This window comes from Gorilla gorilla, chromosome 7 (assembly GCF_029281585.2).
Source record: "Gorilla gorilla gorilla isolate KB3781 chromosome 7, NHGRI_mGorGor1-v2.1_pri, whole genome shotgun sequence".
Taxonomy (NCBI): domain Eukaryota; kingdom Metazoa; phylum Chordata; class Mammalia; order Primates; family Hominidae; genus Gorilla; species Gorilla gorilla.
In genome coordinates, this window is record NC_073231.2 from 67,984,979 (window position 1) to 67,998,804 (window position 13,826).

The following is a 13,826-nucleotide window of genomic DNA, read 5'->3' on the forward strand; positions in this document are numbered from 1 at the left end:
AAATCACAGGAAGAAAAAAAGTGTACTGAACTCCTGCCTGTGTTGGCAAAAGATACTGCACCTATGCAATGTGGGCGGAATGTGCCTCCCCAAAGTTCATATGTTGAGGCCCTAACCCCGGGACCTCAAGAGGTGACTGATTTGCAGGTAATTAAGTTTAAATGAAGCTGTTAGGGTGGGCCCTAATCCCATCTTACCAGTGTGCTCATTACAAACAGGAAATGTAGACACACAGAGGCCACAGAGGCACTGGAGATGAGTGCTTACAGAGAAAAGAACACCTGCAAGCCAAACAGAGAGGCCTCAAGATAAATTGAATCTGTGACACCCTCACACTGAACTTTCAGGATGGTGAGAAAGTTTGGCTGTTTACGCCAGCCAGCCTGGGATATTTTGTTATTGCAGCCCTAGCAAACTAAGACACATAAGGATTTTAGGAAGATGCACACCCACTGAAAATAGAGGTCACCTCTAAAGAGTCACTTCTAGCGTTCTGGAATGAGAGGGAAGAAAGGAAAAAGATCAAAAAGTAAATTTGACTGTATATGCTTTCATATTGCTACAAATGCTCAGATATTTATTTTCTTCATAATTAAAAGAGAAAGAAAAGGAATATCACTCAGAGAAGTAGTGAGAATATTTGTAGGTGGAACGTAACACAATGGTGTACTCATGACCTAATTTTCTAAGCAGAGTAGAATGTAGACAGTATGTTTTGAGTTTATTTATACAGGAATCTCTTAGAGGTTATATATAGGGTACACCATTTTGGAAAGACTTAAATGATCACTTCTTATTTTCAGAAGGTACGTTTTCAAAAAAAGAAAACTCACTAACAAATCTAATTTTAAGTCAGACGACCCTCTCAGATTCTCTGCTCTGTTTCCATTGCACATTGTGTAAAATCTGGGTTATTCAGTATAAAATACAGCCTGCACATATGAAATTAGAAATATCTCTACTCCACAAAGGGCAGCAGAGTGCACAACAAACCTCTCCTCACTCAATCACACACTATTTATATTACCTGACAGAATGCAGATTCTGATGAGTGATCTTGACCGGACAGTTAGTTCCAAGAATTTGCTTTATGCTTAGATGACTAAAGGACTAATTCAAAAAACAGAGGCAGAGGGATGAGCAAGTCACCACCTCCCACACTAAAATAGTTGAAACTTCACATTGTCAGCTAGAAGCACAATTACATGGAAACTCATCAAATTTTCCAAATAATTCAGGGCCAGTTTTCATCCAGTGTACTTCTCTATAGTAACTGTCACCTCCACCCCATCCCATCTCACCCTTGTGATTAGAGTTTTGAATACTGTAAATGCTACATATTTGCTAAACTAAATCTGATGTCTTTTTGCCAATATAAAACCTTGATCTTTTTAGGCTGATTATTTCATATTACAATAATATTCAAAATCATAAAATAAAACACCAAAAAGCAAGGGAAAGAAAGTGAACCATCTAAAATAAAATCTTTTTAAGTATAAGATAAATTTACATGTTTTTAACAAAAGTCTTGGGAAGTGATTATTTTCTTCTCTTCTCTATCATCTCTTCACATGAAAAGAATTAAGGTTATATTTGACTTTTAATGCACTGGAAATATCTTTGAGAGCTTACCATGTATCAGACACTGTGAAAGGAAATAAGAGAGGAAAAGCCCTCCAGGATGTCACTGAGTAATGCAGCGAGCCTGTTACAGGATCACTGGGCTTGTAGGTGCACTGCACAGTAAGAAATCAATACACTGAGACAGCAGGGTTGGCAGCAGAGAAAGGGTTTAATGACTGCAGGGCAGCTGAGAGAGGAAACATCAGGAACCCTCAAGTCATCTCCCCAGGAGTTCTGGGCTGGGGTTTTTACAGGGATCATGGAGGTTGAGGGTCATTGATTGGTCAGAGTAAGGGGGATGAAATCATCAGGATGTGGAAACCACATTCTTTGATGAGTCAGCTCCTCGTGGGGTTTTTCAGACCACCTGGTACCGGTAGTTTCATGGATATGCTGGACCTGAAGGAATATCTCAAATCACAATGCTTAAGTTGTTATCTATAAAGCAGTTAACAGGAACTATAACCTTGTGACAGGGACTGCATGATTCTGTGGCAATGGGCAGCAAATAGCTATCAGGAAAAGGTATTAGAGCAGTCAACCTCATGATGCATGCTGATGTATTGCAAACTGGGTTTATTTTCATTTCTCCTCTCCCTTCTTCCCGGATTAATTTTATAAAATTTACAGGGACAGTTTCAAGACTGTCAGTAGAGTCAGTAGAATGCAAGGTGAAGAATCATAGAACAGGCCTATGGCAAAGATGTGACCTCATTCACAGGAGAATGGGTGATTAATCTATTTGAAAAATAAAGGATCGGGGGAGAGGTACAGAAAGGCCTTCACAGAAAGTATTAGCCTTGAACCTTGGTCAGTAGGAAGTAACTCTGCAAGCCTGAGTAAAGGACTTCCACGCAGATGAAACAGCTCACAAAAAGGTGGAGGTCTGTGCAGGTTGGGTTTGGTATTTATAAGTAGCGCTGGAGTCCAGGCGTAGTGGCTCAGGCCTGTAGTCCTAGCACTTTGGGAGGCCAAGGTAGGTGGATCATGAGGTCAGGAGTTCAAGACCAGCCTGGCCAACATGGTGAAACCCTGTCTCTACTAAAATTACAAAACTTAGCTGGCCGTGGTGATGTGTGCCTGTAATCCCAGCTACTTGGGAGGCTGAAGCAGGAGAATCGCTTGAACCTGGGACGTGAAGATTACAGTGAGCTGAGATCCCACCACTGCACTCCAGACTGGGCGACACAGCGAGACTCCGTCATAAAAAAAAATAAAAAATAAAAATAAGTAGTGCTGGAAAGCTGGTACCCAGGCTGCAGGGAGGACAGTTACCTCATTTGTCTAGACAGAAAGAGGAACACGATCTCTGTGCAGCCCTTTCCCTCATTATAAATTTAACATTTCCTCCAAGAAAGGAAATTGCTAAGGGACCTGCATGTCATTAGGAGTCCCCCCTTCCTGCCTCCTGATTTATAGTACCATCTTTGCTTTTTCATTCATCCTGTCTGGTTTGTACAGCCCCACCCTCCACCTGACACACCTTTTCCAGGTCACTTGTCCTGTGTGAATAATTGCTTTCTTACTGACTGCATGGTGCCCCCTAGGGATGGCCCAGGGAGATTTCTCTGCACTGGACAAGGCCCTTTCCCTTGGCTCCACATCCAGCAGGATTGGACATCAGATGGTACACGCTATGCTAAGGAGGTAGCCTGGAGGAGGCCAGCAACAGAGAACCTGACTAGTCTGAAACACACAGATCACTGGCTGGATGGTGGGTAGACTACAAGGGGTCAAAGCTAGAGGCTCATCATCTTTTTTTTTTTTTTTTTTTTTTGAGTCAGAGTCTCACTCTGTCACCCAGGCTGGAGTGCAGTGGTGCGATCTTGGCTCACTGCAACCTCTGCCTCCTGGGTTCAAGTGATTCTCCTGTCTCTGCCTCCTGAGTAGCTGGGATTACAGGTGCACACCACCACGCCCAGCTAATTTTTTTGTATTTTTAGTAGAGACAGGGTTTCACCATGTTGGCCAGGATGGTTTCGAACTCCTGACCTCAGGAGATCCGCCCACCTAAGCCTCCCAAAGTGGTAGGGTTACAGGCGTGAGCCACCATGCCCAGCCTAGAGATTCATCTTCAAACTAGTTTTTATGGGAAATGACAACTTGTATACCTATCTAAGGTAATAGGAATAAATGTGACAGATATTTGGAGGATAAATATCAATCTTCTTGAGGATGATTGCCCCCAGGAGATCACCCTGGAAAGCAGTTGTGATGATGCTCTTGGTGGAGATCAGGAAAACGAGAGGTTCAGGGGAAATCTGCCTTTAGCTTGAGACACGGTGTTTGCAATATAAGCCAAAATCATACAAAAATATGAACAAGGCAAATTGTTTGAAAAGTTGAGCAATATATTTTGGACCTATGCACTATTACAACACTATGCCCCAAAACACCTGTATTATTATTCACAGTCATTCTTTAAAATTTTGAGCTAAAATGAATATGAGTAGTGGCATTAATGTCAATATTTTACTAACTGCCAATTAAAATATTAAATTACATGTATACCATTTAGCAAATTATTAGCAATTTATTTTTAAAATTTATTAGTATTTATTTTAAATTAGTAGTTTATTTTAATTTAAAATTTAAAATTTAAATTTATTTAAAGCTATGATGAAATCTTGGCAGCCCAGGGAAAAATACCTAGAATTAATGATGTTTACTTTTTTCCACGTAATGTTAAACATCAAAAAGCAATTAATTCTCTAAAAATTACCTTTATAATGGCCATAAAAGGATATAGAAAATGTACCTAGCCCAAAGCAACCGTGGCATTTCTAGATACCGGCATTTCTAGAGACCAAATAGTACACTTCTTAACTATGAATAATGACACCAAAAAGTGTGCTAACAATTTCTAGAAAAACAAAACTTATAAATGTATTAAAATGTTTTTGAATAGAACTTTTAGGAAAAATAACTTGACGTATTTCAACCACAATTATACCTACTGAGATCTTAATATTATATTACACTAATATATTACAATACTAAGATCAATTATAAATACTAAGATAATATAATTATAAGATCTTGGTCGTTTAATTGTAGTCAATTCTCTTAACAGCCAGGGAATAAAAAATGTATTAATATTTTTCTGCATAAATATAAATAATGCTCTTGAAAGAAGATTCAAGAGGAGGATTGCTTGAGCACAGGAAGTGAAAGCTGCTGTGAGCTATGATCACACCACAGCACTCCAGCCTGGGGGACAGAGCAAGACCCCAGCTCCAAAATAAATAGGTAAATAAATTTTTAAAATACAACTATAGCCAGGCGTGGTGGCTCATGCCTGTAGTCCCAACACTTTGGGAGGCTGAAGCGGGCAGATCACTTGAGGTCAGGTGTTTGAGACCAGCCTGGCCAACATGGTGAAACCCTGTCTCTATTAAAAATACAAAAAAATCAGCTGAGCATGGTGGTGGGCACCTGTAATCCCAGCTACTTGGGAGGCTGAGGCAGGAGAATTGCTTGAACTCGGGAGGTGGAGGTTTCAGTGAGCCGAGATCATGCCATTGCACTCCAGCCTGGGCAACAAGAGTGAAACTCCGTCTCAAAAAAATAAAAAAATAAACAAAAATACAACTATAGTGTGTGAAGAACTTAATACTATGCATTTTATATACAGCAATATAATCTGTCCCTCAAAACAACATACGAGACTGTGAGGACTCTTATTGTTTCTATTTTACAAATTAACAAACTTGGTCCCAAGGGTGCAATTACCTTCCTTGAGTTACATAAGCAGGATTCTCATCAAGTTTATAAGGCCCAACATCCATTCCCACATCCGTTAACAAACAATCCTGTGTCTGCTGGGTGGCAGGAACTGTTCTAGAGATGGAGCCTGAAACAGAGAACGAAAAAGGCAAGAATCCCTGTCCCAGTGGGGCTTACTTTCTAGCAGAAGAACAGGTAATAAATATGAAGATGGATGACATAAAATGGATAAAATAAACAGTGTGCTATGAGATAAAGCTAAATGCTTGGCGGGGGGGAAATGAACTAAGGAAGAGCCAGTGCCACGGGCCATATGAGCTGCAACTTCAGCCGGGATGGTCTGAGAAGGGTTTAGATGCCAAAGTGCCCTCTGAATGAACACTGGGAAGCCCTGAGTGAGAGCGTCATGAGGACACGCCAGGGGAAAGCAATCCTGGCTGCAGAGCAGGAGCTGTGCCATGGCACCCAGAGAAAATATGGCCAGAGGTCAGGGAGCACCAAGGTGGCCAGGAGAGGGAAACTAGGAACAGGAGGTGGCATGTTGCTGGGTTTGAGAAGAGAAGCGACATGACTAGAAGTCAGTTGTCAAAAGTAGCTGAGGTTGCTGTGTAGACTGTGGAGGCAGGGGTGGGGCAACAGAGCCAACAGTCAGAGAGGTTGAAATAACCTAAGACATGACGGTGGCTTAGAACACAGTACTTCGCTCCTTAGAACATAGGAGTGCAGGGGTGAGAAGTCGTCAAATTATGGATATGTTGAAGGTAGAGACAAGACAACATCCTGATTATTAAATTCGGGGTGTGAGAGTAAAAGAAAAGAATCAAGGATAACGTGGAATTTGGGACTCAGCCAACTGGCAGATCAGGTTGACAATAGCTAGATGGGGGAGAATTTGGAGAATTTCAAGAGTGTGGTTTGGATCTATTTTGGAGATTTTACGTAGAAAGCTGGATATGTGATTTAGAGGTTAAAGGAGAGGTCTGAGCTGAAAATCAAGATCTGGGAGTGACCATCACGTATTTGGTGTCTTATTCCATGAGCCTGGGTGTAGATAGAGACAAGGTCGAAGGTTGGGGCAATGAAGAACAGCAGGAGAGGTGAGAAGAGGGAGAGCACCACGTCCTGGAAAGCCAGGTGAAGAAAGGGCCTCAAGGAGGAGTGGTGGCCAGCTGCGTGGGATGGGGATGGCCACTGGGGTGGGGGGTGAGGGAGACTACCAAACCAGATTGCAAAGTACTTTATTATTATTATTATTTTTTCTTTATTTCATAGGATGAAGCGCATTAAAAGAGTATTTTCTAGAATAAGATTTCTATATTAATATGTTCATATGTCAGCCAGGCACACTGGCTCACGCCTGTAATCCCAGCACTTTGGGAGGCCGAGGCGGGCGGATCACGAGGTCAGGAGATCGAGACCATCCTGGCTAACACGGTGAAACCCCGTCTCTACTAAAAGTACAAAAAATTAGCCAGGCGTGGTGGTGGGCACCTGTAGTCCCAGCTACTCAGGAGGCTGAGGCAGGAGAATGGCATGAACCCAGGAGGTGGAGCTTGCAGTGAGCCGAGATCGCACCACTGCACTCCAGCCTGGGCAACAGTGCAAGACTCCATCTCAAAAAAAAAAAAATACAAAAATTAGCTGGGCATGGTGGCACGTGCCTGTAATCCTAGCTACTTGGGAGGCTGAGGCAGGAGAATTACTTGAACCAGGGAGTCAGAAGTTGCAGTGAGCCGAGATCACGCCACTGCACTCCAGCCTGGCGACAGAGCAAGACTTCATCACACACACACACACACACACAAAAAGTACATATGTTGATATAATAAAGAAGAGATACAAGCTCTGGGATCTGCCACCCAGCTTTCTCTTGCGAAGGGATGCTTTTCAGCCATTGTTGATTATTCAGCTTGGGGGTTATCAAAATGCATTAAAAATGTTTTATTTTTATTTATTTTAATTTTTTGTTTGTTTGTAAAATACAAATGAGGTCTCACTATGTGGCCCAGGCTTGTTTCAAACTCTTGAGCTCAAGTGATTCTCCCACCTCGGCCTCCCAAAGATGTGAGCCACTGTGCCCCATTGAATTAAAATGTTTTTAATCACCTTAAGAGGAAACCATGGAGTCATAGACTAAAACAACAGAATCCTGTAAAAAGTTTTTTATCTCTAATTTTTTTGTTTGTTTGTTTGTTTTTTGAGACGGAGTCTCACTTTGTCACACAGGCTAGAGTGCAGTGGTGCAATCTCAGCTCACGGCAACATCCACCTCCCGGGTTCAAGCAATTGTCGTGCCTCAGCCTCCCAAGTAGCTGGAATGATAGGTGCCTGCCACCACACCTGGCTAATATTTTGTATGTTTAGTAGAGATGGGGTTTCATCATGTTGGCCAGGCTGGTCTCGAACTCCTAACCTCAGGTGATCTACCTGCTTCTGCCTCCCAAAGTGCAGGGATTACAGGTGTGAGCCACCGCGCCCAGCCAAAAAAAAAAAGTTTTTTATCTTTAAAAAAAAAAAAAAGTCCTTCACACTGAATCTTTACCAAATCCCCTCTAAAACACAAAATTGGCTAGCTGAGGATTCACCTCCTCTCAGGTACAGCCCTATCAGGTACAGTTAGTAGATTTGCTAAAATAGAGGCAGAAGCAAGACTAAGGCAGAAAAGCGGTAACCCTGAATAACCCCCAAGCTGAATAATCAACAATGGCTGAAAAGCATCCCTTCGCAAGAGAAAGCTGGGTGGCAGATCCCAGAGCTTGTTATCTCTGCATGATCTCAGTCTCTCGCTGGCTGCCTGAATTTTACAGGCTCTTGGCCCTTCTGGCCTCCATTTCTTCATGTATAAAATGAGGTTAAAAAAAAAATAGAACTTCCAGTTCTAAAACTTCATAATTCTCTACCAGCATAACAACATGATTGTCATTCAGAGCACTCTTCAAGGTTATATATCAATGAACTCCAGTCTCATATATGTTTTTTAAGCTCAGAATATCATTCTTATATTCCAATTTGACACTCCTGATAGCTTTATTTCCTAGGACACTTATTCTCTACGCAAATGGACTGTCTCATAAAGGTATTAGACAGATGTGACACTGTGGGATTGCTACATGCAGGGAATACTCAAATATTTACACCTTTTGCTTCCTCCCCAGAACCAGCAAATTCATGAAATTTACTAATAACAAGAGACAACTGCACCCAACTGTCAAAGCATGGAAATAGTAACATGGTATACAGCCTCCTGGGGCTGAAGCTCTAAATGAAATGTTTGGTCTTCTCTTCCAGCAAAGGGATCCTAAATATAGTATTTCAAGCTTTGTCTATTGATGTAGCAGAACTGAAAGAAAATCAAATCAAAATGAAACACAAAACTCATTACAGGTGAAAGCCAAGAGTTAGATAAAGATATTTTTGCCTTCCCGAAATAAATAACAAAATGCAGATGCATGATTTATACACATTTACTTTCTGCACAAAATGAAATCAAGAAAACAATATATAACAAAAATGGATATCGGCACTTTAGTAAGTAAAAGTCGGAAATAAGAGCAACATTGGCTTTTGAGCTCTCATAAACTATCAGAAAATATTTATTAGCAAAAGTAATAAGCTACCACTTTGCCTAGCATTTTTTAAACATAGCTTAATAGGATGAAAAGGCAGTTCATCACATCTACCACTTCCCAGGCACTCACTTTTAAGGGGTTCAGACTCCATCATGAACAAAACAGGAAGTGGTTCATGGGCACCAAACAGGGGACACCAGCAACACATGCAGATCGTGTGAGTTTTTATATGAGCAGTTAAAACTCCTAACATTTGCATGCCAATATTAATGTATTACCTTTTTACCTTGTTTAAACATTACCTTGTTTAATCACTCAGCCAGTGCACCCACTGCCTGTTGAATGCTTACTAAGTTCTGGCTCTTGACAAGACACTGGGGAGACAGGGAGAAATGAGGCTGACACGGCCATCCTCCTTCAGAGTTGACACGTGACAGATTCTCAAACCAGCTCTCCCATATTGACAGGGTGAGTATTACAGAAAAAACGTGGGTCAAGCAATTGGCAAATGGCACAGTCAAGACTTAAATTCAAGCCTTCTGATTCCAAGGCCAGAAGAACTTACCCTAGAGTCTACTTAATTTAAAAGACGGACCAGGTACTGAAGTAAAACGACCAGTGAGAGCCAAGGAACAGATATAAAACGGCAGAGTTTGCAGTGTGATTTTGAGGATTATGCCTCATGTGTAGTAAGGGCTGAGTCTAAGTGCTCAGTAGATACTGATGAATAAAGAATGTGTGGTATAAGATGTTAACTTTAGGGAAAGCTGTTGACGGACCTAAGGAAAGTCTCTGTACCATCTTTGCAACTTTTCTGTAAATATGAAAACATTTGGCCAGGCACGGTGGCTCATGTCTGTGATCCCAACACTTTGGGAGCCCAAAGCGGGATGATCACTTGGCTACAAGATTTCAAGACCAGTCTGGGCAACATAAGGAGACAATGTCTGTATAAAAAAAATTAAAAATTAACCAGGTGTGGTGATGTGTACCTGTAGTCCCAGCTACTCGGGACACTGAGGTGGGGGGCTTGCCTGAGCCCAGAAGGTCGAGGTTGTACTGAGCTCTGATTGTGCTACTGCACTCCAGCCTGGGTGACAGAGCAAGACCCTGTCTCAAAAACAAACAAATCACAATAACAACAACGAAAAAATTGAAACTAAAAAGATGAGTTTAAAAACGTAACGTCTAGGGCCAGGTGCAGTGGCTCGCGCCTGTAATCCCAGCACTATGGGAGGTTGAGATGGGCAGATCACTTGAGCCCAGGAGTTCAAGACCAACCTTGCAACATAGCAAGACTTTATCTCTACAAAAAATACAAAAATTAGCCAGGCATGGTGGTGCATGCTTGTAGTCCCAGCTACTCGGGAAGCTGAGGTGGGAGGATCACTTGAGCCTGCGAGGTCAAGGTTGCAGTTAGCTCTGACTGCACCACTGCACTCCAGCCAGATAACAGAGTGAGACCCTGTCTCAAAAAAAAAAAAAAAAAAAAACAGATGACTAACACCACTACAACAATCAGACAACATCCAACTGTACTGTGATGGCAGAAAAGAGAGGAAAGAGCTTTTGACAAAAAAGTCATCTTTGTCATAATCTATCTAGCATCAGTTTTGGTGTTCAGCCTATTGTGGCCACAGAATTGTCAAAAGATGTCATTTAACTATTGCCAGAGGGCTTCATGCCATATCTACAAAACCTCTGGAAAATATTGGGCAATGCGGCCAGATGCGGTGGCTCACACCTCTAATCCCAGCACTTTGGGAGGCCGAGGCAGGTGGATCATGAGGTCAGGAATTCGAGACCAACCTGGCCAACATGGTGAAACCCCATCTTTACTAGAAATACAAAAATTAGCCAGGTGTGGTGGCGTGTGCCTGTAATCCCAGCTACTTGGGAGGCTGAGGCAGGAGAATCGCTTGAACCCAGGAGGCGGAGGTTGCAGTGAGCCGAGGTCACACCACTGCAATCCAGCCTGGCGACAGAGTGAGACTCCATCTCAAAAAAAAAAATTTATATATATATATATGTATATATATGGCAATGCTTTCCACTTTTCTTGTTGGTTTTTAGGGAGTAAGATGACTCAGATTTAAAAGTAGCACATTTCAAAGGGCATGTTATCCTTATAAAAATAGTCTTCCACAATTTTTTGTGAAAACATAAATATTTGTATTTGTTACTTCAAAAGAAGAGCATGAGTCTCTGGTAAATTATTTAACTTTTCTAAGCCTTGGTTTCTTCATCTTTAAAGGGGGATATCAGTAGTTTGTACTGAAGCCATCCCTATGAACTTTATAAAATTAATCAGCAAAGAAAGGAAAAATGAAAATAAGCCAAGCTTGCAGCACATCAGCATTCAGCATGAGGTCAGCTGCTCTCTGAACCCTTCCTCATAGCTGTTTGGTGCCCATTGCGCTAGAATCACACAGACCCTGTCACAAGATCATAGCTGCCTTTAACTGCTCTATAGGTAACAACTTGAACATTATGAAACGTTAAGTTTTCCCTTTGAGATTTTCCTTCAGGTACTGCATACCAATGCAACTTCTGACTCAGATGGTCAGAAGCACCCAAGAAGCTGACTCGCCCAAGAATGCAGTTTCCACATCCTGATGATTTCATTCCCCTCCCCCAGCCAATCAACAACTCCAATTCTCCAGTCCCTCTCCCTCCATGGTTTCCTTAAAAACCCAGCCCAGAACTTCTGATGGATTTCGGGGTCTCTTCTCATCTCCTCTCTCAGTACCCTGCAGTCATTAAACTTGTTCTTTGCTGCAAAGCCTGCTGTCTTGATGTATTGATCTGCTCATTTGCAGCAGGCATATGAACCTGTCAGTCCTATAACAGTACTGCATAAAACTGTTGTAAGGTTAAATGAAATAATACAAAGCATTAGGCACAGTGCCTGCAACATGATGCTCTGGGACGCAAATCACTCATGTCCGAGTTGGAAGCAGGTCAGCACCCTGAACATCCTGATAAACCTGCACTCAGGGTAGGGTTACAGAAAGGAAAAGGGCTTTGCCCACACACATCAGAGCCCACCTGTCTTCAACCTCTACATCTCTACGTCTCTCTACTTCACAGCTGAAAAAATAGAGGAAAGTTCATGAAAGCTCGGCCTGGAGTCCACTCTGGGAGAATGTCAGCAGTCCCGTTGAACCACAATGAATGATGTTCCTGAGAGAGCTATAGGGACCATAGTTCCACAGGGGGGTTTCACTTATGGCAGAGAGGTGAGGAGTGATGTGATCGGTCACTGACCAGGATGAGCACGTTATTCATTTAACAATCTGTGAACTGATTTCTGGCAGTGATGTCAGTACTTTATAAAATTACTCACAATTAATGTATCATGGTAACAACTGAAATTTTAACTGTGTTGTTAGAAGCCTGGCTTATTAAGCTTAACTATGGTAACTGATATTCACGCCTACTGAAACCAAGCACAACAAGGACTGCCTGTATTTGTTTTTGACTTATGTGTGCCAATAATGTGGGAAAATCTTAGGGAGAGTGTAGGACCTAATCCCTACCTCCTTCCTCCCATTTCCATGCAAAACCTTTCCTTTACCTGCTTGCCATGGTAGCTAGAATTCTGCTATGATGGTCAGCCAACCCTTAGTGCTCATAAATTGCCTTCATTTGAACAACATTTATTGAGTACACAATGTTCTATGCACAAGGAGTATAGTGAAAAACAGGTAGAGATGGCCCCTTGCAAATGGAGCAGATACTTCAGTGGAGTCAGAAAACAAAATGAACAAATCCATCTAAAGCGTGATTTCTAACTGTGAAACTTTCTTTGAAAAAATAGAAAAGGTGATGATAAAAGAGAGGCCTCTGTGGGTGGGGAGGAAGCTATTCAAGGTTGAAGGGTTAACAGAGACCCCTCTGAGATTCCAAATGAGCAAGCACCCTGCATGATGGGAAAGAAGTAGGTTACAGCAAATGAGAATGAAAATGCATTTGGAGTGTCTTAGAAAATCAAGAATGGTGTCTGGGTCCCACAAGCAAGGAGTAGAGTAATGGGACATGAAATAGGAGAGCTGGGCCAGATCACGGGTTTCACAGGCCATGGCAAGGAGTTTGGGTTCATTCTAACTACAACAGGAAAACACTGAACATTTTTATGCAAAGGACTGGCAGGATAAGAGCTTTGTTTAGATGGAAATATATCTCTGATGGGTGACAAGCTGTTGCTAGTTGGAAATAGAAATGATAATTCCGTAGCTGAGCAGAGAGAAATAATTTGGGATGATGGGTGCCAGCCACACTGAGTAAGCCGAATTGGGATACTGCAGTGCAGGGATGGGGGATGTTCCAGGGTGCCAAAGACCAGCATGAACACAATGGGCACCTTCTGGGCAGGAGGCAGAAACACACTGCCAATTTACCCTCCTGGCTGGGTGATCCTGGCCAGCAGCAATCATTGCACAGGAGACATAGAAGCTGCCTACCAAAATGGCATTCTTGCTACCCTGAAAATTGCTATTGTTTGGCATCCTTTTTTCATTTTTCATCCTTTGTCACTAACCCAGATCACCTATACCCAATGGAGTTAGGAGGCAGCTAAGAAAGAAGATGCAGGAGTGAGAGGCAGGAGAAATGATCCCTTAACTCTGTTTCCAAAATCTCTGAAGGAAGTTGAATCTTTCCCCGGTGCTTTGACTCCTGAAAATAAATCTGGAGTTCTGCAAATGTGGAAGAAATCAGACAGAGAATCTTTTCTATAATACTATAAAATTGTCACCCATTGTAGTGCCTAGGTGGCTTAGCTGGGCCCCCTCTCTGCTTTTGTTGCCGAATGTAATGCCTACATGACATAGCTAAATTCCTACTCGGCTGTAACTCTGCTTATTTTTAGGAAGCAGGATGCCTGTGGTCATTAGTTCCTTCTTAGAA